The sequence below is a fragment of the Enhydra lutris genome, unplaced genomic scaffold, assembly GCF_002288905.1.
Source record: "Enhydra lutris kenyoni isolate GAN:26980312 unplaced genomic scaffold, ASM228890v2 scaffoldscaffold21, whole genome shotgun sequence".
NCBI lineage: Eukaryota > Metazoa > Chordata > Mammalia > Carnivora > Mustelidae > Enhydra > Enhydra lutris.
In genome coordinates this window covers 53,904,670-53,910,333 of record NW_019154105.1, presented here as the reverse complement: position 1 = coordinate 53,910,333, position 5,664 = coordinate 53,904,670, and positions in this window count along the sequence as shown.

The window sequence follows — 5,664 nt, the reverse complement described above, 5'->3', positions numbered from 1 at the left end:
AAATAAAATAAAATAAAATAAAATAAAATAAAATAAAATAAAATAAAATAAAATAAATAAAATAAAAAGGTGATGCTGATGTTGCTTGTCTAGGAAACTTACTCTGAGAACCACAGATATCATTAAAGTTTCATGTATCCAACGTTACCATTTTTTTCATTCAAGGTAGGTAACTTGCCCTTTTCTTTTAGACTTGAGAAAATTGGCTGAATTGATATCCAATTACAGCTTCTTTTTTCTCCTTTGGATCATGTTTCCATGGGAGACTTGCTTTCCCACCTTTATTGGGAAATGTATATGTTTTTCCAGATATATTTATCAAGAAATCAGGAAAAGAGAAAAAGTATTATAATTCCCTTCTGAGGGGAATTAAAACTTAAATAGAAAGATAGAAATGGTACTGGGCCAAAGGAAAACACTGTCTTGAAAGCAAAGTCAGGAGACACCTACATACTGAGTCAAAGATCGATGTCAATGTTTTTAGAAAACAGGACAAAAGAGTAGGAGATAAGTACTGCTTTTAGCTATTGCTTGTTATAAATTTGTTTTCATGGCCTTCCATTGCTAATGGTGAGCCATTCTCGCAAACACCAATATAGTAAGTTTGAAGGCATTGTGTATTTTATACAAATCCTATGAGAGTTGTTCCAAGAAATAACACATTTAGGAAGCAAAATGTTTTTGATTAGCAATTTCAACATATGATTCTGTGTAGCATTGTTAATCTTGATAGGAAATCTGAATGTTATGTTATTCAAATACTGCCTATTAATGTTTGCAGCTGTGTTTGAATACTAGCTATAGGCTACAGTTCCTGATAAACACTTTAACAGAATTAATGCAAGAAAAGAAAATGTGAATGTTCTTGTGGTATACTCCAACATGAAATCAGAAACAGCTATAAATCAGTTTAATAATGCAAAGCAATATTAATTCCAACAGCAAATAAAAATCAAGGCAAGAAAACAAAAGCTTTTTTTTTGTAAGAATTGAAATGAGTTCATCATATTAAGCACTATGTACCAATCTAAAGATGTTTTTGAATATGCTTTTAAAAATCTGACCAACATTAATTCTAAAATAAATAAATTATTTTATATCTGGAATATTTGCTACAAAACAAGGATCAATTTTATTGAATAGGGTAATTAATGTCTTGGGTGTTTTAAAATTTCATTTTAATAATGACAATTTACAAATATTAAATATTTTATATTGTCTTTCCATTTAAAATTCTTTCATCTGGCATTAATTTTGTGTTCTCCTTCCTTTAGCATTTTTATTATGAAATATGTATATCAAGTTGAGAGGATTCATATATATTATTGAAAAGCAAAATCTTGTCACAAAATATTGGTTAATAACAAGGCATGCATTCAGTCATATACGTACTTTATTTTACAGATAACTTACAAAACAGTGTAAATCTACTGCAGGTAAAATATTGACTGTTTATTTTTATGGTAACCCATTATTAATAAAAGCACATACAGTGATATAAAATAATATGATTTTGAGAATTCTTACAAATTCTCAGGAATTCTAATTTCTCATTCCCAAATGCAAAGACTGTCAAGAATTTGGAAATGCTATATTTAGGACAATAAGAGTCAAGGATTTTTGACTTTCAAATTTCCTAAAATAACAAGTATATAAAATTTGTTGTAGTTCCTCTTTGGAGCCATGGAACTTGATGTCTCCTCTGTCTGGAACATTTTTTTCTAGATACCTCCCTTGCTCACTCAGTCATCAGTGAGAACAAATCTCTCATAGAAAATTGCTTGGAAAATATATTAGGAGACCATAAGGTTGTATAGTGAGCAATAAATTTCTCTGCCATACATTCCCTCCCTTTATTATTAGTTATTGCAAGTGTCTCTTAGAAATAGGCCATTGTCCCCCAATTATCTTTTTTCCCCACTTGAAGAAATTTCTTGCATTGCTAATGGGCTACCCTCTGATAGTTAGGAAAGAATTTTCAAGAGTTCTTTGGCATATGTCCCTACACACACACACACACACAATACCAGACTACTTGATTTTCTTAAATCTCTATTTTTTATTCTTTCTTTCTTATTTTTAATTTTGCTTCCATTTTGCTGTATTATGGGTTGAATTGTATCCCCCCAAAATTCATATTTGAAAAAAAGTTAAAGTATTAACTCCTAGTACTTCAGAATGTGCCTATATTTGGAGATATGGCCTTTAGAAGTAATGAAAGTAAAATGAGGTCATTAGGACAGGCTCTCTTCAGTATGCTTTATGCTTGGGTCCCTGTAAGTAGAGGAGTTTAGGACACATACATATAGAGGGAAGAACATGTGGGACACAGGTCTTCAGAAGAGACCAACCTTGCTGACACCTTGATTTTCAACTTCCTCTAGCCTCTAGAACTATAAGGAAATAAATTTCTATTGTTTAAGTCACTCTTGGGTGGTATTTTCTTATTATGACAGCCATGGTGAACTTAATTATTGCTGTAAAGCATTTCTGTTTCAAGTATTTTCTAATATATTATGAGTTAAAAGATCAAATATTTAAACTGAATACCAGGTATATATAGTAAATATTTCTAGTAGGAGCCTAATGGACTCTACCAGAAACCAGGATATTTTTATATTTGTAGTAAGCATGGTCTATTTTGCTTGGGAGGATGATCACTGGTGTTGTTCCCTAGAGTATCCACTTCTCCTTATGGAAATATGGGAGGGGTACATTTTTCTGTATTCTTGAAGGCAGAGGCAGCCATGTGACTTGTTCTGACCAATAGAATATAAGTAGAAGTGATGTCTATCATTTCTAAGCTGAAGTTTCAAGAGTCAATGTCCCGTTGAATGTCCCCATGAATACTTTTTCTGCTTTGGCAACTGTGCAGCATAAAGATGAAGGCTCCTGCTTCTTGAGTTCCTGAGTGAGGATCATGGACAGCAAAGCTGGCAAGCTAGTGTGCCATGGTCTTAGAGAAAGCATGAGAAATAAGGTTCTGTTATTTTGAGGCACAATGATTAGGTGGCTCTTTGACACTGAAGAATGACATACACCTGGTCTAAAGTATTTTGGACTATGTTTTAGATACGTAAGCAATTATTATAGTCTACTTTTTTTTTTCTTTTTGAAGGATTGAAACTAGCTTTTGAGTAAGAATTCCAAGGGCAATGAGTGGGCTACATTCAGAACAAAGCACTCAGCACATTGCTTTCAGGCCTCCTGTGGTCTTCATGATGATTCTGAATACTTGCTGGACACAGATCCTCAGGGCATATTTCTGTACATTGATGTGATTTTCTGTGATGCTGCCAACATGTTCATTTCTTGCAAATATAAATTAAACTCTCCCACACTAACCATAACAGAAAATTCCTTGAGTTTTCCTTAACTAGCTCTCAACATTCTGGGTGCCACTTTTTAGTGGATTAACTTCCATAAGGAAACCTTTCTCCACCCCACTACCTCACAGAGGGTACTTCAAAAGGCAGAATACCCAGAAATATGCCAAGGAATAACCAGAATCTAAACACTCTTTCTTGAGAGTAGGAATAAACAGAATCTAGAGGCATCCTACCTAATTTCTTAGACCAGTATGCATTCTGACTGAAAAATCTACACCAATCTGGAAGCATATGGATGCCATTTATTTCATTTCCTTTGCAGAAGGGTACTTTAGGGATCAGTTCACCCTTTCCCCCAGCAGTCCCCCCCACTTTCCTCTGTCTTATCATTTGGAGGCTACAGAGGAATTAAATTCATCTTAAAAGAGTGTTTATGAATTAGATTGTGACCATTACTTAAATGATTAAATACTCAAGAGAGATAATCCAACCCAGAGACCATGTCACAAAAAGGGAACCATGGTTAGCGTCAATTACTGTTCATTTTCCATAAACATGGCTGTAAGCCAACTGTAGGGGGAAATGTAAAGTTGGTAAATGACATATTTGGCATCTCCATCTGTTTCTTTCCTTACTCCTTCAGCACTTGTTCTGGGTTCATTATGCTTTTCATGACACCAAAACTCCCATTGGATAAGGGATTTTGTTTCCAGTGTAAATTCCTCAAACTCCCTCACACTCTAGAAACACAATTCCTTGTCTCTCATCATATTGGGGCATTAATATTGAGCTAAAGTCAGAGTACTATGAAATCTTTATCTCTGAAAAAGATTCTAATTTTAGGGAAAGTCCAGAATAAATTTTCAAAGTATTAAGCAGTTTCCTTCAGTTCTCATAGCTGTCTTTTGATAAATAAAGCATAGCATTTAAATAGGTACCAATTATACCAATAATATGACTTTGGTTATTAGAGGATGGTCAATTATGAAAACTCTTTTGGATTGGCTCCTGTTTCTATCTGAAAATGTAATTGACTCCACCACAAGGTTTCCACTCTGTCCATCTTATGTTACATGCATGCAGCTTGAGGAATCAACCTCAGGTTAACAGGGTTGGGGCTTGTGGAGTCTAAGCCAATCAGAGCAATCCTATCCCTCTTACCTTGGTAACTATATCAGGGATGAGCCGATTAGCCTAACGATTTTTTTAGGAGCATGCAAGGGACCTAATTCAGGGCAGCACATAGGAGAAGACACTTGTTTGGAGCTTCTGGGAATGAAACTTCTACCGTTTAATGAAAGACCTTTTGGAAGTGATCCATTTCTCTTCTCTAGATCAGAGGAGGATGAAAGGAGCAGTGGGAGGTTTAGACTCCTCTTGGATCTACAAAAGGGCACCTGTCTTAACATAACTCTGACATCAGAAAGTAGAAAAAGAAGAGGAAAAGAGTCTTTGATAACTTTATTAATCAATTAAACCATTGAGCCTAGAAGAAATGGGTAAAGTTCTAGATACAATAAGCTACAAAAACTGAAGCAGGAAGATGTAGAAAATTTGAACAGACCAATTACCAGCAAGGAGATTGAATCAGCAATCCAAAAAACCCCAAAATATAAAACTCCAGGAACAGATGATTTCATGGACAAATGTCACCAAACATTTAATGAAGAGTCGTCCCTATTCTACTCAATCTATTACAATAAATGGAAGAAGGAAAACTTCCAAATCTACAAGGAAGTACAACAAGGAAGTATAAGGAAGTATAAAAAAAGTAATTAACTGGAGGGGGGTGGAAGGATTGGTGAGCCTGTTGGTGGGTACTAAGGAGGGCATGTATTGCATGGAGCACTGGGTGTGGTGCATAAATATTGAATCTTGGAACACTGAAAAAATAAAATAAAATTTAAAAAAATTGAGCCCAACCTACCCTACAGTCCCTCACAATTACATGAGATCTTCCTCACAATTACATGAAATCTTTAATCTCCTTTATTTTATATTATTTTATTTTATTTTATTTTATTTTGTGGGGAGGGGCAAAGGGAGAAAGAGAGAGAGAGCTTTAAGCAGACTTCAGGTCCAGGGCAGAGCCTGGAAGCAGGCTCAATCCCATGACCCTGAGATCATGACTTGAGCTGAAACCAAGTCAGATGCTTAACTGACTGAGCCACCCAGGTGCCCCTAATTTTCCTTTATTTTTGAATAATTTAAGTGTTGTCCTATTTTAGCATGAAACAAAAATATTATTTCACTGTTAAACTCACAAAGAGTATGAGTCTTTTAATACTTTCTTTAAAAACACTTACATATGCCCTGAGACCTGGTAGATCATAAT